Raw genomic sequence first — 24,759 nt, forward strand, 5'->3', positions numbered from 1 at the left:
GGACTGGTAGCCCGATGTGCCTTTGCTATGTCTCAAGATATATGCTCCAGTGGGTTTTACGAAAATTAACTTTGAAAAAATATATATTGGGCTACATTGTGCTATATATATGTTAGAGCCCAAATGTAGCCCAATATAGCCCAATGTAGCCCAATGTAGCCCAAAGATGGCCACCAGAGACAAAAAAAACAAATGTAGCCCAAATATCAGCCAGATGTAGCCCAACTATAGCCCAATGACAGAATGTCCCAGAGTGTTCTAAAGAACAACTAGAGCGCTAACAGTCTTACTAATGACAAAAGTATGGCACACCTGAAGTCATCTTGATTGGAATAAAGTGTTAACACTTAAAACATTTAATTTGCAAAGGTGCAAAAAATGAGGGGGTTCATTTTGCCATAAAAATTATGATTAGTGCTGAAGAAAGAAAAATTAGGGCACATTTTGAGTGACTTCTCAAATTCTCTTATATTTCATTACAAAAATTCTGATATTCAGTCTCCCAAGATGGCCACCAGAGACAAAAGAGCCCAAATGTAGCCCAAATATCAGCCAGATGTAGCGCAACTATAGCCCAATGACAGAATGTCCCAGAGTGCTCTAAAGAACAACTAGAACGCTAACAGTCTTACTTATGACAAAAGTATGGCACACCTGAAGTCATCTTGATTGGAATAAAGTGGTAACACTTAATACATTTAATTTGAAAAGGAACAAAATGAGGGGTTTCATTTTGCCATAGAAATTTATATATATATATATATATATATATATATATATATATATTCACTGAAAAACCATAGGTTTCACACCAGTTATAGTTAGGAATTAGCATTTAAAGAAACCTATTAAATTCACTGAAAAAACCATAGGTTTCACACCAGTTATAGTTAGGTGGAAATTGTACTCGCTAATATATGTATTCACTAAGATACATTTAATAAGTCAGTTAACCAATCAATTTTACACAAAAAAAACATCCATTTAGACATTTATTTACCCATTTATTCTTCCAATAACCTTTAGATATACATATATAAAAAATATTTATTTTTCACAAAGATACACATTCACTGGATGATGTCATCAGTGATGTCATTTGAGATGTCATCAGTGATGTCATGAGTGATGTCACTGACCATGTCATGGGTGATGTAATATGTGACGTCATCAGCAGTGCATTGCACGCGCAAGTTATAGTGAGTCCAACTAACTATAACGTGGGAATTTCAATGGTTTTATGGGATATATATATATATATATATATATATATATATATATATATATCCCCAACCATACACTTTATTCGTTCAAGAAAAGAGATGTCCGGGCCACTTTCAAGTTGCATAAGCGTGTTTATTTCAAAAGGTTTTTGACGACGCGTTTCGCAGGTAAACCTGCTTTCTCACGAGAACAAGTCAACTGCGTAAAGTGCATTAAATACATTGTCACCTGGTATTTACGTCATACCAATGGTAATAAACAACAGACTAGCTGATGTTGCTGTGGGCTGAGTTCACTTTTTTCACGTTATCAGGCTTGCATGAAAAGAACATAAAATACGTAAAATACGTGATACATTGCATTAAATGGCTTTCAATAATCAACCGTTACAAATAAAGTAGACATGTAAGCATTACATTGGTAAGACAACCCGATATTGACAATACCTCCGGGGCGTGTATCTGGAAAGATGGAACAATAAAGCATTCCGAGTAGAATTTCAAAAAACTTTAAAGAGGTATAAATCAAGCTGCGTGAAGCGCTCTGCTTAGTGCAACCAGTGTATATCAGTGATGTCATCACTTGGAAATCTCAAAGTGAAATGAAAAACAAACCTCATCTGTCAATGTTGCAAAGTTAAAACAAGACAAATAAGATCATGCCCATGTGGGCCAGGGTGGCAGTGATTGCTCCTGATAAATAGTCCATACACAACGGGTACAGTTGCGATATTGTCTGTGTAGTCCCAGTGGGCAAATCGTAAAGCACATTGCGGCTTACTTAGACGCCACCCATGGCGATAGGCGGCCAATCCAGATGCCAAATCATAGGTGTTCTAGAATAATTGATAAATGTTCTCATACTTCATATTGAGCGTGAAATCCACAATCATACAGTTCTTTCAAATGTGCAGTCGTTCAAATCAGTAGTGAACCAAAGCACAAGGGTGGCGGGGGCAGTGATTTTGGTTAAAAAAGAGTACCTCACAACAGACCTTCTTTCATTGTTTGAATTCCGTAGGGATCACGCCCTCCTGGAGACGGAACACTACCATTATTTACAGATACGACTCTGTGTGATGCACCCAGAGGTGGGGGAAGGTGCAGAAACACATCTCACACCTTTCAAAAAATGGCTACTCATGAGTCATGCAGATGCCCACCTGACTTCAGACTTATATAAATTCATCAAGTGTGTCCCTGATATTGGGAAATCTCCTGGTCAATTGCGTTGGGAAGAGGAACGTGGCAGAACACTGACACAGAAAGAATGGTCAGATATATTCTACAGAGCTTCACACACAGCGCAAAACATGGCAAGCATTGAAACGCACACGAAAATTGCCACCTATTGGTACCTAACTCCCTCCCGGCTCCACAAGGGCAACCCATCACGAAGTCCTCAATGTTGGAGAGCATGTGGTTCTCTGGGTACTCTGACTCATCTGTTATGGGACTGCCCTCATTTGATGGATTACTTGAAGCAGATAATAGATGACATTGATTCCCATTTTGATACCCAAATCCTGTATATTCTTGTTCATTGTTTTTATCTCTCATTTACAGCAGTTTCTCTAGTGGGCTATACAACGATATGTACAGCAAATTGTTCTTTGTTTGTCATTTCATTGACTTGAAATCAATCAAAGAAATCTAAACATAAAAAAGAGTCCCTCGGTTTTGTCCAAATTAAGATTGAAACAGTTCAATGACATCCAGGCTGCGATGTTACTCAGGCAATTTCTAAAATTGGCAAAAGCAGCTTCCGAATGCTCCTTGAAGGAGAACACCAGTTGGGTGTCATCCGCGTAGGAGATCACCCTCACCCCGCAAGATTCTACCAATGCTGCAAGAGGTGAGAGGTAGGCGTTAAAAAGGAGAGGACTCAAGGCAGAACCCTATGGAGCCTCGCAGAGCAAGGGTTTCTCGTCAGAGGTGAAAGAACAAAGAAAGACTTGTTGAGATCGGTTTCCCAAAAAGGACCGGATCCAGGACAGGGCTGTACCCTGAATATTCAAGTCTCTTATCCTATCCATAACAATGGGGTGGGAAACCGTATCGAAAGCCACGGACAAATCGAGTGGCACAAGCATAGCTGCTTTGCCCAACTCGATACTCTTGCGGATATTCTCGGAAACTTCAGTGAGGCAGTCTCTGTGTTGTAGCCTGCTCTGAAGCCGGACTGAGTGTCATGAAAAGAATTTCTAGATTCCAGATGATTGTAGAGTTGTTCTTGGACTATTCGTTCAAAATTTTTTGTTGGGGCTCGGAAATGGGAAATGGGCCTAAAATGTTTTAAAGTAGTAGGGTCAGCATCAGGTTTTTTAGAGGATCAGCAGAAGATAAGCCTGCTTCCACACTGCAGGGAAAGTTCCAGAGCACGAGGAATTCTAGATCTGATTCAGTGGGTTTTGGAAAACGAGGCAGCATATGTGGGGCCTGCATAAATAACATGACTACATTTGTCCGTCACTGAGAATCAACCACCCAATTGTAGCGCCTGACTCTCAGAGCCTAGCGTTTCAGAGAAGTCTGAGGCTTACTAAAAGGAGGCGGTGTGGGCTAGTATTCGCCATTTGCAGGTGCGTAGAAATAGCACTCAATAATTGATTATCCAGACTGTACTTTGCTTTATAGAAGTAAGAGTACATTTATTAAACACACACTACTCAATACTATGCATCAATTTACAAATATACATAGGCTGTTGGAATTACTTTCGGGAGGTGTGGGGTCTAGTACCACCACTCCCATGTATGCACATCATCTTGCCCCCCATGCAGTTAGTTGAACATAACCTGGAGAAAGGGCCCTGCACACTGGCACCATCCCAGTGGCGACCCACCTCCTTATCTCAACAAGCATTTAAAAAGTAACCCTGCCTTGGTGCCAAATAACCCTGACTGAGCATTTCCTACTGACCATAAAGTATACACCTCTACATCTTAAGGGCTAGCGGTCTGGGGTCTTCACCTAAGCGCAGCAGCAAGAATACATGTTTAAGCATCACCTTAGATTGGCAGTACTCATCACATTTGTGGGTCATTAGAATGCATTGCAATTACTGCCCCTTAAGGCATCACAGAATAAATCGCAGGATTATGCATATACAGCCAGACATCCTAACAGGAGTGTCTGACAACATAACCCCACTTTGCTTATGACATCACCTTACTCAGGTAATTCACATTACACATGTGACTTTCAGTCCCTCTAAAAGAAATAACATTAGTAAATGCGTTTCTGGTGCAATTACACCGCCTCACCTCCAGGGGATGCCCTTTTCCAGACATCCCCAACTCAGCCCTTCACTCCTTGATGCAGTTCTCCACACACCCACAGCTGTAGAACAACATTTCCAGCCCAGGTAGTGTTCAAATGCAAGATGAGGCCTTAAGGGTTATTCTTTCCAAGTCCCCATGAGACTTAAATAGGGACTTCTCTTCATGCTGGGGGGAGACTGTGCTTCTCCAGCAGCTCCCCCGGCACCTTTGCACCCGTATGGTGGTGACCCCGTTCTCCTGGGGCCACCACAAGCCAAGAAAACGCTGCAGGCCCTTGCAGGCCGGTCCTGGCCTGCAAGGCATTATGGGATCTTTTACATGTTAGAGCAGCGGCTCCCCCACTGCTCCGGGGAGCTGCCCTTCTGGCTGGTGCTTAGCACTTCCTTCCTTCCGCGGTGGGGGGCCCGGTCCCACCCGGACCCCCAGGTGAGTGTTCGGCTCGGGGAGCCCACCCCCGGCCGATCTGCTTATTGTAGGGGGCCTGGCCCCATCCGGGCCCCGAGGTGCTCTGCTTTTATTTTTGGGGTCCTGATCTCGCCTGGGCCCCCACCTGCCTTTGTTGTTGGAGGGCAGCCTGGGGAACCCACCCCCGGCTGCCCCCGCTGGCGCCCCGCCCGGCCAGCACCCTCACGTGCTGCTACGGGAGCCGGCCCTGCAGTTCTGGTCTGCCTGCTCCGACGGGCAGATATGGAGGCCAGCGAGGCTCCCGCTGGCCTCAGGGAGTGCACCAGCACTCCCCCGGGCTCCCTCCTTCTCTTCATGGGGGGCACAACGGCACCCCCGACTTCATTCTTCTCGCCAGGGGCCAGGGTGGGCTCCTGGTACCCTGAGGCACCATCGGGGCCCAGAGTTGAAGTCCCAGGCCCCTGGATACTTCACCGGGAGTGCAATGGCTCTCCCCGGCTTGTCTTTGCACACGAGGGGGGATGTGCGACGGCGCACCCCTTCCTCCTCCACATTGGGGCCCGGAGTTGGGGTCCTTGGCCCCTACAGGCTTCCTTGCGGGGGCATATCTCGGCACTCAGGTGTCCAATTTTGATGATCCTGGCCTCTTCTTGCTCCTTGTGGCGCTCCCCAGCCACTGGGAGCACTCTCTTTTGCCCTCTGGGTCTCTGAGAGGGGGGATTCAGCAGGGATCTGTCTTCACTGGCTTCCTGCGCCATCCTTTTGTCTGGCTCTCCTCCTGGGCCTCTCTTCTCCCTGCGCAGAGGCCCCTGCTTCTGCGCACTAGTCCTGGTCTCTTATACTGGCGCTATTCAGGTTCCTAGGATAGTCAGGAGGTTCATCCTTCCAGCTGCCCATTGTGCCAGGCTCCAGCACCTTCTGCCTCAGCAGACCACACTCCAGAGAGAGCTCCTCTTCCTGTGCAAGTTATTTTAAGAAGTTGGGGTGGGGGCTGGCAGGAAGTCTCTGTTTGTCTTATCACACAGCGACACATCACTTCTCTGCCCCTGCTCCCTCCTTCCTGCCCAGGCCTCTGGGTTCATTCAAAATGGCGTCGTCCAGGGTCGCCTGCCACATGGGCTCTGAGAGCCCCTTCCCCCCAGGCTGCCTTCCCTCCCGAGGGGCCTGGTGCCTGGCACCAGGTGTCAGCTACTGATGGATGAACCTGTATCTCCACCCATCTTCACTCTGTGGTGTGGAGGCCCTTGCCCTTGGAATGCTTGTTGTGCTTGACTGGGCCTCTGAGGCCACGGCTTGGAGGGGAAGGTCATTAAGTCAGCCTGACAGAGCTAGCCCCAGCCATTCCCTGGTTATGAGCTGCCTCAGAGAAATGTAACATTTCTGGATGACCCAAAAGCAGTACAAATATGATTTTGGACTCTGCAAAACACTTCTTCTCACACCCGTTACAGTGGACTTTATTGCGTGTCTGGAATCTGTAGGCCATAGGAAAGCTAATCTAGCCCATGGGCTCCACATCCCCATAGGAGAATAATGAAGGGAAAACAGTAATACACACTGACTTTACCTGGCATGTTTCTTCTCAGTGTATAAAGCCTATTTAATGTTACCACCCAATTTTGCATAAGTCTTGCCACACCATTCACTTTGTAGCTGCTCCTGGGCTGCGGAGGCCAGGAATCTCCCCTGCGCAGCCCGTAGACATGTGCACACGCATGGACACATGTGTCCACATGCAACCAGCCCCGTGCCCCTTACTCCTGCTGCTGCGCAGCAGCCTAGTCAAGCTATGCACATGCAGTCTCTCATCATGAGTTCACTGTGGGTGAGTCCCAATACATGGGGCTCTCCCACAGTAAAATCTCAACAAATAGGTGCCCAAAATGCAAAAAATCTGGGCGGCCCAGAGTGTCAGAACCACCTTCTAACAGTGGGGCATTGATGCAAGGTGCCAGAAGTTTAAAAAACTGAGCCGGGCAGGGATCGCCATGTGACCCAGATTTGCAAGTTAAAAGTTTTTGTAGCGAAACATCAAGAGAGAGAGGACAGAATGTGGTCATTGTATCATTTCTGACTGACACAGCCGTAGGCTTTGAGGTGGACTATGGGGGGGGGGGGCAAAGGTTGTGTATATAGCTTGGATTAATATATATATATATATATATATATATATATATATATATTACCTACTGGCGGTCGCCAGTAGGTATATATAGTTAGGATTTTTTCTCTATGGGATTTTTGAAAATTCTATGTCTAATAACTTTGGCGTTTGTGGACGGAATTGGCTGAAATTTTCAGGGAAATGGAACATTTTGTTTCTGAGCAGCCCCTGACAATTTGGGGGGGGTTTCATCAAGGGGGGGCCGAGAAAAAAGGGGGGTCCCAAAACACGTTTTTCCCATGTTAATTTCCATAGGGCGGTTGGCCTCACTTTTAGCTCGAACGGCTGAATGGATTTGCACGAAACATGGCAAAATTGTAGGGACTGTTAGCCCGATGTGCCTTTGCTAGGTCTCAATATATGTGCTCCAGTGGATTTTGAGTAATTTAGGTTCAAAAAAAGATATATATCTGGGCGGAGCCTAACCACACATCTGATCTGATTGGCTGTCAGCACTTCATCCAAGAAGTGTTGGCAGCCATCTTGGGACCAATATACATGATAGCACCTCATTAAAAAGCATTGTAGTTAATAGAGGGTTTTAGGACTTTAGTTACATTATAAATCATTTGTTGATGGTACCATACTCGTTTTAGGAATTGTGGTGGGTTCTAAGGTGATTTTACCATGTGAAAAAACCTTCTGCTGTGATATCATGAATATTGTTTGAAAGAAAACTAATATCTCATGATTTTCCCACAGTGGTTTGGAAGGGGATCTATAAGCTAAACTGAAAGCATATTTTCTGTAAATTCACATTATCTTTCTCAGTCATGTGAAAATGAAGTCTGACATTCTCAGTAAAACATGTACATCCAACAAGGACAGAGACTGTCAGTTGATTCCTTTGTGTTCTACAGCAGCCTCCTAGAGTGTTCTAAAGAACAACTAGAGCGCTAACAGTCCTACTTATTACAAAGGTATGGCACACCTGAAGCCATCTTGATTGGAATAAAGTGGTAACTCTTAAAACATTTAATTTAAAAAGAAACAACATGAGGGGGTATATTTTGCCATAGAACGTATGATTAGTGCTGCAGAATGAAAAATTAGGGCACATTTTGAGTGACTTCTCAAATCCTTTTCTATTTCATTAAAACATTCTGACATGCAGTCTCCCAAAATAGCCACCAGAGACAAAAGAGCCCAAATGTAGCCCAAATATCAACCAGATGTAGCCCAAGTATAGCCCAATGACAGAATGTCCCAGAGTGTTCTAAAGAACAACTAGAGCGCTAACAGTCCTACTTATTACAAAGGTATGGCACACCTGAAGCCATCTTGATTGGAATAAAGTGGTAACTCTTAAAACATTTAATTTAAAAAGAAACAACATGAGGGGGTATATTTTGCCATAGAAAGTATGATTAGTGCTGCAGAATGAAAAATTAGGGCACATTTTGAGTGACTTCTCAAATCCTTTTCTATTTCATTAAAACATTCTGACATGCAGTCTCCCAAAATGGCCACCAGAGACAAAAGAGCCCAAATGTAGCCCAAATATCAGCCAGATGTAGCGCAACTATAGCCCAATGACAGAATGTCCCAGAGTGTTCTAAAGAACAACTAGAGCGCTAACAGTCCTACTTATTACAAAGGTATAGCACACCTGGAGCCATCGTGATGGGAATAAAGTGGTAACTCTTAAAACATTTAATTTAAAAAGGAACAAAATGAGGGGGTATATTATGCAATAGAAGGTATTATTAGTGCTGCAGAAAGAAAAATTAGGGCACATTTTGAGTGACTTTTCAAATCCTCTTCTATTTCATTAAAAAATTCTGACATGCAGTCTCCCAAAATGGCCACCAGAGACAAAAGAGCCCAAATGTAGCCCAAATATCACCCAGATGTAGCCCAAGTATAGCCCAATGACAGAATGTCCCAGAGTGTTCTAAAGAACAACTAGAGCGCTAACAGTCCTACTTATTACAAAGGTATGGCACACCTGAAGCCATCTTGATTGGAATAAAGTGGTAACTCTTAAAACATTTAATTTAAAAAGGAACAAAATGAGGGGGTATATTTTGCCATATGAATTATGATTAGTGCTGCAGAAAGAAAAATTAGGGCACATTTTGAGTGACTTCTCAAACCATCTTCAATTTCATTAATACATTCTGACATACAGTCTCCCAAGATGGCCACCAGAGACAAAAGAGCCTAAATGTAGCCCAAATATCACCCAGATGTACCCCAAGTATAGCCCAATGACAGAATGTCCCAGAGTGTTCTAAAGAACAACTAGAGCGCTAACAGTCTTACTTATGACAAATGTATGGCACACCAGAAGCCATCTTGATTGGAATGAAGTGGTAAGTCTGAAAACACTCAATTTAAAAAGGAACAACATGAGGGGGTTAATTTTGCCATAGAAAGTATGATTAGTGCTTCAGAAAGAAAAATTAGGGATCATTTTGAGTGACTTCTCAAATCCTCTTCTATTTCATTAAAAAACTTGTGACATGCAGACTGAAACATGCACTTTGAATACCAGCAGCAGACGTCCCTGGTGAGCAGTAGCTTTACTACAGTGATCTAATGTGCAACTAGAGTGCTAACATTCAGAATTTATGGCAAATGTGTGACCCATCTGAATGCCTTCTTGATGGAACCAAAGTAAACAAGCATTGAAAATGCAATAGATCTCGCCCTCGTTTAAGTTAAAGCCATTCTGTTTGTAATGAGGTGGCTTTTTAGCTTTGCTTTTATTAGTGTTTTTTCAACTTTCATGTAAATAACATGCATATGTATGCATATATGTATATGTATGCATGCATTTATGTTTGTATTTATATAGATATACAGATGATATTTGTTTATATATGTATGTATATATATATATATATATTCACTGAAAAAACCATAGGCTATAGACCATATATAGTTAGGAATTAGCATTTACAAAACCTTGAAAATTCACTGAAAAAACCATAGGTTATAGACCATATATAGTTAGGAATTAGCATTTACAAAACCTTGAAAATTCACTGAAAAAAACATAGGTTATAGACCATATATAGTTAGGAATTCGCATTTACAAAACCTTATTTTACTCACACAAAACCATTGAAATTCCATATATAGTTAGTTGCACTAACTATATATCGCGCACCCGCAATCCACTGCTGATGATGTCACATATTACATCATTCATGACATGGTCAGTGACATCACTGATGACATCACTGATGACATCTCAAATGACATCACTGATGACATCACTGATGACAACATCCAGTGACTGTATGTTTCTGTAAAGTTAAAATATGTCTTACATATTGAAAAATTAGTGGATGTATAAGTGTCTGGATGAAGGATTTAGTAGGTGCATGACTGACTGTATGAGTGAGTGATTAAATGTGTCTCACTGAGTGCATGGGTTAGTGACTAAACTGTCTTAATTTGTGCATCATTATGTCTGTTGTTCTGTAAACTGTTGCATGTGTTGATAAGTATCTATATGAGTAACTATATGGGTTATTGATTGGTTGCCCAAGTATTTGTATGGGAGACTGGGTGTGTGTGTGGGTGGCTGGGAGGTGTATGACTCTGTGCATAGATGTGTGAGCAGTTGATTCACTAGATGTATGGTTTTAAAAGTGCATGTGGAAACAGCTGTATGGGCGGTTGACTGTGTGCATGAGTGTATTGGTGAGTGAATGGATATCTCAGTGCTACATGTCAAAGTAAGTACATATGTAAAACACAGTACATGTGAGAGTTGACATATATAAATAACTGTGCATAAGAGCCAGTGAATGTGTGAGTGGCTGTATGGATCATTGTGAACTTGTATCAGGGATTGTATAAGAGAGTAAATATGTGTTAGTATATGTTTGAATAAGTAAAGTTTGTATAACTGTATAGTTGAGGAAATGGAGGTGTGATTGATTCTTTGCATGACTGACTAGGTGTGTGAGTAACTCCATGGATGAGTGACAGTCTGTGAGTGTCTGTTTACACTGATTGTATCTAAGGTTATATTAGAGTCTGAAGAGGTTCATCGTATTATCACATGAATGATATCATCAGTGATGTGATCAGTAATGTCAAATGAGATGTCATCAGTGATGTCATTTGAGATGTCATCAGTGATGTCATTTGAGATGTCATCAGTGATGTCATCAGTGATGTCACTGACCATGTCATGAATGATGTAATATGTGACATCATCAGCAGTGGATTGCGGGTGCGCGATATATAGTTAGCGCAACTAACTATATATGGAATAATTTCAATGGTTTTGTGTGAGTAAAATAAGGTTTTGTAAATGCGAATTCCTAACTATATATGGTCTATAACCTATGGTTTTTTCAGTGAATATATATATATATATATATATATATATATATATATATATATATATATATATATATATATTGCTAGGCCATGGAAATCACTTCCGCAAAACAGCGCTGCACCGTTGTGAGAGAGTGCCATCTTTCTTGCATGGTATGCCCCCACTTTTTTGCTGAATTGCTGATGTACTTTGACTGAGTGTGCCCTGGGCTCCTGCCGATCAGGTGCCCAGGGCCTGTGTTCCTTCCCAACAACTGTGTTGAAACCTAAACCCAATTGGCCTCTCTGCCACAGGTCAGCTCCTAGCAAATGGTAGCCTAGTACCCAGGGCCCTGTGATCAGAGAAGACCCCTAAGGGCTGCAGCACCACCCTTAGGGGTCCTATACCCTCACACACCCTTTGAAGGCTGAGTGTCCTGGTGCAGAACAAAACAAAGAGTCGACATGGCGAACATCCCTGTGTGCCATGTCTACAATGATGTAATATGTGACATCATCAGCAGTGGATTGCGGGTGCGGGATATATAGTTAGTGCAACTAACTATATATGGAATTTCAATGGTTTTGTGTGAGTAAAATAAGGTTTTGTAAATGCGAATTCCTAACTATATATGGTCTATAACCTATGTTTTTTTCAGTGAATTTTCAAGGTTTTGTAAATGCTAATTCCTAACTATATATGGTCTATAACCTATGGTTTTTTCAGTGAATATATATATATATATATATATATATATATATATATATATATATATATATATATATATATATATATATATATATATATATATATATATATAGCCTGAAAAAAATCTGACAGTCGTGTGCACAGGGGAGCGGTAGGGAGAACTGTACTGGCAGTGGGATTTTTTATATGCCATTTTAGCAGCAGGGTCATAGGATAATCTCCAGAATAGCTCAATTTTTTTGCAATGGCTTTTCTCAACACAGAGCTCAGGGGAGAACCAGGGGGCTGATGGTCTCTGCCTAGAAGAGGAGACCGGTCTAAGGGGAGCAACAATGTCTAAGGCTGAAGATAACCAGCTAGTAAAGCTTACTGAGTCTATTTCAGGGTTGCCTGACAATTGGAGGGGTGTTGTGGAGAGTGCAGGTGTAATACTATTTCTGGTGACATTACGCCAAATCCTTCTTTTTTCCAAGATTTGATGAAGTCAGGAGTTCCAGGCTGAAAGGTACTAAAAAATGATCAGACCATGTGAGGGGTAAGGGATGAGCTGCTTTCAGATTTGGGTTATTAGTAAAAATAAGGTCTAGGGTATGGCCAGCAGAATGCGTAGGGCCATTAACCAGCTGTGTCAAGTTAAGGCCGTCAAATGTATTGGCCAATTGACTAGCTTTGGTGCAGTTATCATCATCCATATGGACGTTGAAATCCCCTAGAATCGTAAAATTCGCAAGCTTGAGCAAAAGGTCATCTGCTGCATCATAAAGTTCTAACCGGTGACCGGCTGGGGAGTTAGGGGGTCTGTAGACTAAGATCGCGTCCAAGGCAAGGTCTGGGGCAATCGTGACACGGAAGAACATGGCTTCTCAGGGCCCCATATTCTCGATTTTCCTGTGTGAAATTTCCAAGCACGCTCGGAGGATTACTTGCAACCCCCCCTTCAGTTTTGTTACCAACCATGTTGACCCCTAGCATCCGGTATCCAGCCAGAATGTCTAGTGTGAGGTCAGGGTTTGAGCTGTCTTTGATCCAGGTTTCGGTGAGGAACATTAAATCCCTGGAATGTGTCTCCAGAGCGAGTCAAATTTCATCCACGTGTCTAGGGAGGGATCTGCAGTTAATCAAGCAGGCCCTTATAGGGGCGGGTGAGTCTGAGTCCGGTCAGTAGGGGCAGGGCTTAGAGATAGAACAGAGATGTGTTGCAGGAAATGTTACACAGGAGAGTATTGGCAGATGTGACAGTCTGTTGGTGGGATAGACCCCATGCAGTCAAGTTTGAAGGTTTGCTCACAGTCCCTGATCTTCATATTCAATAATTGTGCCCTGGACCAGTGGATGCGTCCACTGGGAGAGCCATGGGCAGCATGACTGGTGCTGTCCGTGGTCCGGACGCGGACCGGCATAGACAGTCTTGCCTTAGGCGCGCCCGCGCTTCGGCTTGGTTTAAATGTATCACCACGAGCGGGAAAAAGCTAGTGCGCTGCCTCACAATGAGCCTGCTTCCGCCTACACAGGGATTTCCGAAATGGGAGGGTCAGGAAGAAGAACCTGCCCCGATTGGGGGGAAAATGTCCCTGAGAAATGCCTTATACAGATTCAAAATCAATCACAGTTAGTAGCGATGGACATAAAACAAATTTACATATAGCTTAAAAGCCACAGTATTTAAAGAGTTTAAAAGGTTAAAAGAATGTGCCTGCACCTATGGCAATTAGCAGCCTCGAGCGTACAGCGCTGTGGCCTCGTTTAAATGTATCACCATGAGTGGGGAAAAGCTAGTGCGCTGCCCCACAATGCGCCTGCTTCCGCCTATACAGTGATTTCCGGAATGGGAGGGTCAGAAGGGAGAATATGCCCCTGATCCGGTGGAAAATGTCCCAGAGAAATGCCCAATATAGATTCAAATTCAATCACAGTGTGAGTGGCGATGTGCATAAAACAAATGTGACACAGTATAAGACACTATGTTACCTTAGTACTTTGTTCTGAAAAAAAGCTTTGCAGACATAAGCAATAATGAATAACTTGTTACATAATGGAACTTTCCCATTGCAGTTCCCAACTAAACCAATCCATCAATATTATAAACTGCAGCATCAGCATGTGGGCACACATCGCACTCTGGCCCGAACATTTATCACCTATAAATGTGCTGGGCTGTTGCTGCTTTTATCAGCCAAGCCCTGGTTCACTGACGAAGAAGTAATCTGCTGTGGGCACCTCTTCAGGCCACAGCTCGTTCTTTCACTTACAAAAAAATCGTTTTCTTAGTAGACCAGCACTGGGCTTTTAAGGAAAATTGCTATATTTTTAATGAGACAATACCAGGACTTCTCGGCATGAAATCCTTGTTTTAATAGGGCTAGACAGGCACTTTTCCATATTACGGTTACATTTTTAGTAGGCACTTCTCAATAGGACTCCTGAATTTCATTAGGAGAGTGCCAATACTTCTCAGCCAGAATTTTATATTTAATGACGAATTAAAAGCACTTCTGAAAACCTCTGCTGTGTTTTTAAGAGGACAGTACCGGTACAGATTAAACACCTGGGGGCAGATTTACAATAACTGGCGCATCCCTGCATATCAGCAGGGATGCGCCAGTTATTGTGCGTCACGGCTCCGCCACCATGGATGCGCCGCATTTACAATGTGGCGCTCCATGGGGCAAAACCGGACAGATGCGTGACGCATCTGTGCCATAAAGGCAGCGCATTGCTGGAGTTGCGACGCAAGCGCAAAGCAGTTCCAGCAAAGGCTCTTGGGTGCCCTATTGTTAAAATGCTGGGTCAATCCTTACGCCTGCTTCAAGCAGGCGCAGGGTTTTGACGCAGCATGGGCTCAAAAGTGACTGAGTGAAATCTTGTAGATTTCACTCAGCCACTTTTAGTTCAGAAAGATTTTATTAAGTTTTAAGACAAAATGAAAAAGAACAAGTACAATACAAAAAAGAGGAAGGAATTTACAAGCGTAAGCGATCAAATAATCAACATGAAATGCATTAAACCAAAATACGCAATATTAACATATAATAATAAAAGAGAATCACAATTAAAGAGGAAGGGTAAGGAGGAAAGGGAGGGAGAGGGGAAGGAAAGAACATGTCATAGGATCATAAATTCATAAACTACAGAGTTACAGTTAAAATGTAATTTAAAAATAGAACATAAGAAAATATATAACAATATCATTGCAAAACATATGAATCAATAGGAGACCAAAACGACTGAAATGATTGTGGATTATGAGTAACGCCTTTAAGAGATAGCTGCTCACTCAGCCACTTTTAGTAGGCATTCCTGTGCCTGAACACCAACTTCTGGCGCAGGGCTTAACAATGTGACGCATCTCCAAGATGCATAACGTTATAAATACCCCGCAGCATGGTGCTGACTTTGCCCCACCGATGCGTCACAAAAGTGATGCAACGGCGGCGTAAAAGTGGCGCATTGGGCTTGTAAATCTGCCCCCTGCATTTTTCCATAGCACAGTTCTTGCAATTCTCATTAGCACTATTATGTTTTTTTTATAGGACTGTAGTGCAACTTCTGAGCAGGACTGTCCTATTTTTACAAGGGCAGTGCTGTCAAAACTTAGAAGGATTATTATATCACTAATAGGCACCACTTCTCAGCAAGACCTCTATTTTTTTTAATACAACAATACTGCGATTTTGCAGCAGAACTGCTATACTTTTAGATGTTCAGTACTGAAACTTTTCACCAGGGTTGCCAGTAGGAAGTTGTAGGTACATCCTATTTTCCATAGGAAAAGTGTTTTTTTCTGACGGACTTGAAACTTTGGTGCCGTTTGTCGAATCTTCACAAAAGTTTCCCAAAAAAAGTGCCCCACTTTGTCTAGTTGCGCAAGGAAAGTTTCAGCATGATCCATCTAGTGCAATTCGGGAAAAATAGAGGGAGTAAAAAAAGTGTGTTTTCCATGTTAATTCCCATTAAGATTTTAGACACAACTACAGCCCGAACTACTAAACAGAATTACACCAATTTTGCCAGAAAGCTAAATCTTGGTCGAGAAAGTAAACTTTTTGTGATTTGGTGCAAATCCATTCAGTAGTTTTTTAGGTTAAAAGTGTAGGAAAGTACCCATTTTTGCATGGTTACCCCTCACCTTTTGCCTGTTATCTGATGCAACTTGACTTGATGTGCCCTGGGTCCCTGCCAGTCAGGTTTCCAGGGCCTGTTTTCTTTCCCAAAATTGGACCCTTGTGTGAGAAGTTGGCCTGGCATATGATGTCCACTATTCTAGTGGGCACCTTGCACCAGTCCAAATGACCCTTATTGATGGTAGGTTTAACCCCTTCTGTGCTGCGCGGATTTTCCCCCAGTGCTGAACGTTCCACTGGGTCTATGGAACCATGACGGAACGGTTCCGTCATAAGCACAGGCCACCTTATGCTCATGACGGAACCGTTACGTCATGAGCATGGAAGGGGTTAAAGCCAACCTTATAAAAAGCTATCCTAGTGGTAGCTGTGGAGAGCAGCCTTCAGGCTAAGTCTTCAAAGGAATGTAAAGCAGCTTGTTTTATTAGATAAAATCTCTTGAATGACCAAATGAAAGTACACCACACAAGGTATATATTGAATATATATATATGTATTTATTCTCAACACAACCAATCTAGTCTCTTTATGAGGCTAGAATTAAAAGTACAATACTAGAACTTTTAATAGCACACAGTAAATAGCACAGTATACCTTTTGCCCTAGGGGCCTCACAAACCATATACTAAAATAATGGTATAAGAACCAAGTGAGGGATAGAAGTCAGGCCTTAGACCTGTAGAACCGCTGGAATAACCAGGAACCACCCAAGGTAGGGACGCAGGAGACCCACGGGGATGCGTGCAGTGTCTAAACGCAGCTGCAACTCACCATTGACTTTCTATGGGAAACAAACAAGTTACAATTTTAAAGATTAAGGACACTTAGAGTTGAACTACGATGGAACCCTTTTAGACCTAGACACCGGCAGGATGTGTCGGGTTTCGGCGTCGAGTCCAATGGAGAGCTGCGAAGAAGTGCTGCAGACGACCAGAGGAAAAGTGTCCAGTGGATTGGAGATCTGAAGATTCTGAAAGCAAAGGGAAAGAGTCTGGGTCACTAGCCAGTAACCAGGATGGCGACAGGAAGATGCCAGCCGATGTTGGGTGCTTTAAGGTGAAAGAGATGAAGCTTGACTCTTCAGCCATGAGGACCAGGACGTGTCGACGACAACCAAGAACTGGATTCGAGCTGTCCCATGACGTATTTCGAGTACTGCAGCGTCAGAATCCGGATTGGACCCAACAAGCCTTGGCAACAGCAACCCACGCAGGATGACAAGATTGGCTTCAGTGCAGACCAGCAAGGTCTGAGGGACTCACTCTTTGGAGAGGAGTCAGAGCACGTATGGAGCAACCAGGAAAGCTCAAGAAACAAAGGATTCTCCTTCGTGGGGACCCACTAGCCACCGGACTAGAGATATCGAAGGAGCCTCAAGGGGAAATGCAAAGAGCAGGCCCACGGAACACTCGTGGAGTGTAGGGCTCTGAACTTCAGTGCAAAAGGTGCTCGGGGCAGGGGCTTCGAATGCCCCAATGCACAACTTTGGGAAGTAGGTGCAGGTGCAAACTTGCAGGATGTCCAGGAGTCCCCATCCCACGTCTCTCGTATCAGCTACAGGTCTCAGCTCGGCTAGGAACTCTTGTCAGCTTCAGAAATGTCTGGATGTCCATGTCCTGTGTCGCAGATTCTTCAGAATCCGGCGGGAGCCTCGAAAATGCAGACCGGCAAGATGCTTCTTTGGTGCCTGCTTGAACAGGGAGGTCACTCCTTGACCTCAAGGGAGATTCTTCAGTCTTTCAGTCGAAATGAAATGTTGAAGGTCCAAGATTTCTTCTTCAGAGTTTCGTCCATGGTAATCTAAAGCCTGGGGACTGGGTTCCTATACTTATACCAAGTTTAGGGGATGGACTAACTCTAGGGTCCCACCTATGGGAGGACCTGGGGAGGGGGTGGTTACACCCCTTCCGCTTTGTCCAGTTTCGTCCCAGAGCTGGGGCTGAGTGCCCCAGCAACCAGTTTGAACTGGGAAATGCATGGAGCACCTTGTGTGCCCCAGGCAGTGTCTGAAAAGCATTCACTGAATGCAACCCACCCTGCCCCAATACACTAAAGCCTGTCGGACTGGGTACCTATTGTCCAGGCCTCCCCTGCCGGAGTTTCGTCCAGCAGCAGGAGGTCAGACTTTTGTCTGTGGCAGCAGCATCCATTTTGTGATGCTGAGGCTCTTTTAGTTTCAAAAGTGTTTTTATTGAAGATTTCAACAGGCATATATTGAGACATCTCAGCAGAAAAAAGCAAGCTCAAGGTGCACATAGCGAGCGGGACAGACAAGCATGTCTTCCCTAGTATTCCAGAATAAGCAAGATACATATGCCCGAAAAGCTGTTTGACATCCTGCTTGTAAAGGCAAAAGAGTAGCATAAGGAAAATAACAAGAACTAGGAACTCCCTCACCCTCCCCCCTAGAACCCCCCACCCCCCACCCCGACCAGTGTGCTCTTGAGTGTCAGTGTGGCCAGTAACGTGCCGCAGAGGTGCGGTGAGACCTAATGTAAAATCACAGAGAGTCATCGGTGGCCCTGGTGAGACGTAGGACTCTAAGGTATTTAGGACAGGTAATTTCATTATACTCCTTGGACAGGAGAGTCAGCAAAGGAAGCCACGCTTTTCGGAAGGCGTCGCTTGAGTTAGTGAGAGTGGCATGGATGCGCTCCATGCCAAGGGTGAACCAAAGTTTGTGGAGCCATCCCGTATGTGTAGGCTTAGTCGTGGACCCCCAAAGTGATAATATATGCTGCGTGGCTGCTTGCACGGCAATGCCCATCTGTCGACCACGCAGTGATTTTAAGGGGAACGTTAATGCGTTGGGCAGGCCTAGCACAGTGTATGCAGGGAACCTCGGGATCTCAGTCTCAAAGGTGGAGTCGATCTCATCCAGGACTAGTTTCCAAAAATCTCCCAGTTCCGGACAGTCCCAGAGGATATGAGTCAGGGTACCCTTTTCCCCGCACCCCCTCCAGCACAGTTCGCTGCGCATAGGATTCCCTTTGTGAAGTCGGACTGGGGTAAGGTGCCAGTATATGGCAAGTTTTACTGCTGTCTCCTTGGCCTGAGTGTTGCGCGTGGTGTGGGAAGCTCTATAGTATATGTATCCCCATTCTTTGGGTGACAAGGCCCTCCCCAGTTCAGCCTCCCAGCGCCTTTGGCCTGGTGATTTAGCTAGGGCGGGTGGAGGTGTAAGCATTTGATAGAGTTCGGAAATAAGGTGTTTGTCTGTAGTTTTAGTAAGCAGCCATTTCTCAAAGGTCGTCATGGGGCGGCTCACTAGGGCAGTGATGTCAGGGTTAGTGAGCCAGTTTCGGAGTTGAAGGTATTGAAAAAGGTGAGGATGTTCTATACCATACCCTTGTTTAATGTCCGCGAAGGGAAGAAAGCCCTGCAAATCAAAAAGGTCGCCCGCTGCCCGACATTCCGTGCCTCGCCATTGAGGGAACGCGCCCGCGCCATCGCCTGGGGGGAAGTCAGGGTTGTCCAGTATGGGAGTAAAAGGGGAGGGGAAAGTGGTTAACTCATGTTTAAGCGCCACCCGGTCCCATACCTGTAGAGTCGTGCGGGTGATAGGGGATCGGGACATGTATCTCGGTCTGTGGTGTTTAGCTAGGAATGGAATCTTCCACAGCGACGTTCGCGCCATGGCCCTGTCCTGGAAGAGCCATCTATTCTCCGATTCGGGCCGGTACCATTCCACTAGGTATCGAAGCTGGGATGCCTTAAAATATCGCAAAAGGTTCAGGACGCCGAGACCGCCTTCATCCATGCTCTTATATGTCAGTAGTTTGTGAAGTCGTGCCCTCTTCCCTCCCCAGATAAAGCTAGAAAGCAAGTCCTGTCGGGTTTTCAAAGTGCCTGCTGGGGGCATAATTGGGATAGTTTGGAACAGGTATAAGATCCGCGGCAAAATGGACATTTTCCCTGCCGCCACTCTCCCCAGTAGAGAAAGAGGTTGTTTGGACCATTTCGCCAGGTCCGATCGGATCTGAGTAGTGAGAGTGGCGTAGTTGGTGGAAACTGTGAGATCCGTTGAGGGGGTTAAGGTAATTCCCAAGTACGGTATTTGGGTGGTCAGCTGAAGGCCGCTACCGTGCCCTATTGCCGGGGCCCGTGGATGTGCATGTTTGCCTAGCGGTAGGATTAGGGATTTGTCGACGTTGATGCGGAAGCCAGAGATCGCCCCAAATGAGGCAAGTTCTTCCATAAAGGCGGGTATGGAGGAATCAGGATGGTTCAGGGTGGCTATGACGTCATCTGCGTATAAACTGATAGGATGGGGTTCGCATCCGAAATCGATGCCCTCGATCCTCGGGTTGTCCCGGATTTTCTGGGCTAGCGGTTCGATATACATCGCAAATAGGAGGGGGCACCCCTGCCTGGTGCCACGCTGGATTTCGAACGGGAGTGAGTGCAAGCTACCTAAGCGGACCTTGGCCTGCGGGCGATAGTAACAGCTCGCTATGCGTGAGCAGAATCTGTCGCCAAGGCCAAACCGGCGGAGTACATGTTGTAAGTAGGTCCAGTTCACGCGGTCGAACGCCTTTTCTGCGTCGATAGCGAGCAGTCCAGAGTCCGAGGTTTGAAAGTGTGATTTATCGAGAAGGTGGAGCAACCGTTTAGTGTTATCGCTACATTGGCGGCCAGGGACAAAGTCAGACTGATCTGGTTCCAAAATACCGGGGAGGCACGGGCCAAGGCGTGCGGCAAGGATACCTGTAAAGAGCTTCAGGTCCAGGTTTAATAATGAGATAGGGCGGAATGCGGAGCAGTGTGTGGGTTTCTTCCCGGGTTTCGGCAAAACCACCACTTCAGCGGCCAACATGTCCGGAGGTATAGCTCCCACCCCCTCAAAGGAATTGAAAAGGCGGGCGAGCACCGGGGCCAGTTGACGGTTAAAAAGCTTGTAAAAGCCTGCTGAAAAGCCATCCGGTCCCGGGGATTTGAGTTGGCGTAGTCTAGATATAGCGGCCAGAACTTCATCTTGGCGGATAGGGGCGACTAGAGCCTCCGCAGTAGACTCGGGGATTGCGGTGATGGCCGTTGTGGCTAGATAGTTTTCGATATCCCTGGACGAGGTCTCCTCCTCCCCGTATAGGGAAGCATAGTAGGATCGAAATGCTTCGGCTACCTGGGTGTCGTCAGTGAGCACCGCACCATCGGTACCTACCAAAGTACTGGTTTTGGCCCGTTGGGTCTTGGCCTTCAGAGCGCTAGCCAGTAAGCGACCCGTCTTGTTTCCTCCGACATAATAAGTATGTCGTAGGCGGAGAGCTGCGAACTCTGCTCTATCTATATCGAGACTAGCTAGCTGGGCCCGAGCTGCTTTTAGCTGTTTCCACACACGAGGGGCGCATGTGTGGCTGTGCACTCGCTCCAGTTCCGCTACCTGCGCCGCAAGGTCCTCCCATTTGCTCTTGCGGTCTTTGGCCTCCACTGCAGCGATAGCTATAAGTTCGCCCCGTACGACTGATTTCAAAGCTCCCCAAAGAGTTGTCACCGAGACATCTGGTGTGTCGTTGGTGGACAGGTAGGCATCAATGCATTCACCATTACGTTTAGTGACAGCAGGTCGCTGTAGCAAGGTTTCGCGGAGGCGCCACAGGCCTCGGGGACGGCGGGGTGCCTTGAGAGTGAGGGAGAGTTCCACTGCGTCATGGTCAGAAATGGCTGCGGGTACTATAGCAACCTCCTCAAGGATCGGAAGGAGGTCTGAGGTGCCCAGGAAATGGTCAAGCCTGGCGTAGGTACGGTGCACATGGGAGTAGAATGTGAACTGTGAGGCGGTCGGGTGGTGGGCTCTCCAGAGGTCGATTAAGTCCCTATCTGACAGCCAATCACGACTGGTGGATGACAAAGCCCCAGTATTCCCGTAGCGATGTCCAGATCGATCATTGTGTGTGTCCATAACGACATTAAGGTCCCCACCCAGTAGTAGGGAAGCATGCGGGGTTTGAAGGGCTTCGGAAATGGTGCTTTTCAGGAAAGTCTCCTGACCTGTGTTTGGGGCGTAAAGGGAGCCAATTGTAAGTGTTGTGTCGCCCAAATAGAAAGTGTGTACTAGGAGGCGGCCCTTGATCTCCCCCACCTTGTTACCCACCTTCCCTCGGAAGGATCTAGAAATTAAAATTGCAACCCCAGCAGTCTTTGTCGGGAGTGAGGAAAAGAATTGCTGTGGGAAGACTCGCGAGCGCATCCTATGCCAGTCTTTCTGCAGGAGATGCGTCTCTTGTAATAGGCAAACATCCGCTCCAGAGTTTTCCAAGTAGGAGAGGACAGCTCTCCTCTTGATCGGGTTGTTTAGCCCTTTCACATTAAGCGTTATAACCTTAAGGGTACTGTCTGTCATCGCGCAGGGGGCATGTGACACAGCGCAGAGTGGGCTGTAGTCGCGCTAAGGGAGCATGTGGTGGTATAAGGCAAGTAATGTATGACGCGGTCTTGTAATGTAACTGGCCGTGGACATTGTGCGTGGGCGCGTGCCCCATGTCGGCATCGGCACTCCGGTAAAAAGGCTCTCGGCACAAGGACAGAGCCAGCTTGGCACAATGGTCCCCTCCCTGGATCCCTCCCCAACCCAACATCCCCTCCCAAAACAACCCACAGCCACCAAAGTATGCAAGGCAGTACATATAGATAAGAATAGTAGCGGGCTGTGGCACTATAACAAAACCCCCGATTCCACTCCCCCCCACGCAGTCCCAACATCCCTGAAACCTGTAGTCCCAATCCTGTCAAGGCACACAGGATCGTGGTAAAGAACATTGAGGGGGTCATCTCCAACAGCGGCTTCTCCGGACCCCCCACCCGCCGTTGGGGCAGAGCATTTGCGATGTATAGTCTCCCTAGCAAAAGTGTTTATCACTCTGGGGAGGAGGTCTCCTTGATCATCTCCGCCACTGCAGTGTCACGCTCCCGGGAAATGACAGAGGCATCTGGTTTAAGGCGCCGGTAAGGGGATCGTTTGTGGTGTACAGTCTGCCAGCCCCCTCTGGAAGAGCCCTGCGAGCTTCTGAATACCGGCTCAGTGTCAACTTGGTCCAAGCCCAGGAGGTCACACGTGTCTTTAAGAGATCGCAGCTGCTGCAGTCGTCCGTTCCACTTAAATATTATCCGGAAGGGATGTCCCCAGGAGTACGGAACCTCTTTTCCCCGCAAAAAGTCAGTCACTGGCTTGAATTCTTTCCTTTTCTGGAGAGTGATGGAAGAAAGATCCTGGTAGAGGGCAATGGGATGGCCCTGAAATTGAATGGGCTGAGCTCGCCGGGCCTCCCGGAGGATCCGTTCTTTTAACGGGAAGTCTGGAAGGAAAGCCAGTATGTCCGGCGGCGGGGCCGTGGCTCTACGGGGCAGCCCCACCCAATGTGCCCTGTCAATGCGGATGGGAAAGTCCTCTGCCTCTCCCAGGATGCTCCTGAAGAGAGCTTGCAGGTATGCGGTGACGTCAGCCCCCTCGTCCTTCTGAGGGACTCCCCGGACCCGTATGTTGTTTCAACGGGAGCGGTTTTCAAGGTCCTCAGCATGGGCCTGGAGGTCTAGTTGCTGGTCAGTGAGCCGCAGGACTTCTTGCTGAAGTTGTTCGATTTCGGCGCTCCTGGTTTGGTCAGCTTCCACGACCGCGACCACGCGTTCACCTAGGTCCTCCACATCGCGCCGGAGTTCCTTAACTTCCCCCGCTACCTCTTGCTTCCGAGATTTGAAGTCTTCCCGGAGCGAGTTGAAGAGTGTGTCCAAGAAGGATTTGGTGATGGGCACCTGGTCATCTAGGGCCGCAGGCGGTGTCTTCCCCGTCCCGGGGGACGGCGGGTCTTTGCTAGACCTGGGCTGTAATTTAGCCAACAGTTCAGGGAGAGTTTGCGACCCTTTCTTGCTTCTTTGTCCCGCCATGGCGCGGGTGGACGAGCGCCTCGGAGGGGAATCGTGAGGAGGCGGAAGGGGTGCAGAGGGTATGGAAGTGTCCAGGCGGCTACTCCCGTCGGCGCGCGGGCAAGGACCGTTGTCTCAAGGCAGTCCCACGCCAATTGGGGGGAGCGGAGAAACGGCGACCAACCGGGTCAGTGGCGGATTGAGGTGTAGGGAGTGTGGCCTCACCGCCCTGTGAGGTGCTCCAGGGACGACGTCTAGTATCGTGCAATGCTGGCCCACACAGGCGGTCGTTCACCGGAGGCTCGATTGTGCCCCCCGAGTTCTCCCCGCTCCCTCCTCAACTCTCCTCACCTGTGAAAGGTTGGTGTGGTTGGGGTTCACTGCTCGCCAGTCCGGTCCAGCGTCTGGGGAGCGGCCTTTCAGCACTCCAGGGCTGTGCTGTTATGTCCCGGTCTGTCGGGGCCGCCAGGAGATGTGGGGAGGCGGTATCCGGGACCACGCCGGGTGTGGGACTCGTCCGGGTCTCAGGCTGGCCCCTGGCAGGGACCCAAGTTAGGCGGGGACTAGGCCCGAAGCCGGGGCCTCAATTTCACAGCCACCGGCCGGGCCCCCAATCGTCCACCGGGAGGCCGGACGGCGGCCGCTGTTTCCTGCAGTGAGTGCGGCGGCAGGGGGGGTGCACAGCGGTGGGGAAGACAGTCCGGTGCGCCGCTAG

The 24,759-nt window shown here is 46.5% G+C and overlaps 1 protein-coding gene across 3 annotated transcripts in view; it reads right to left on the reverse strand.

Annotated features, from left to right (window-relative positions):
- EXOC3L2 (exocyst complex component 3 like 2) overlaps nucleotides 1–24,759 on the reverse strand; it is a 465,790-nt gene that overhangs the window by 311,249 nt on the left and 129,782 nt on the right. The window lies entirely within an intron of this gene.

The sequence above is a fragment of the Lissotriton vulgaris genome, chromosome 9 (genome assembly GCF_964263255.1).
Source record: "Lissotriton vulgaris chromosome 9, aLisVul1.2, whole genome shotgun sequence".
Classification (NCBI taxonomy): domain Eukaryota; kingdom Metazoa; phylum Chordata; class Amphibia; order Caudata; family Salamandridae; genus Lissotriton; species Lissotriton vulgaris.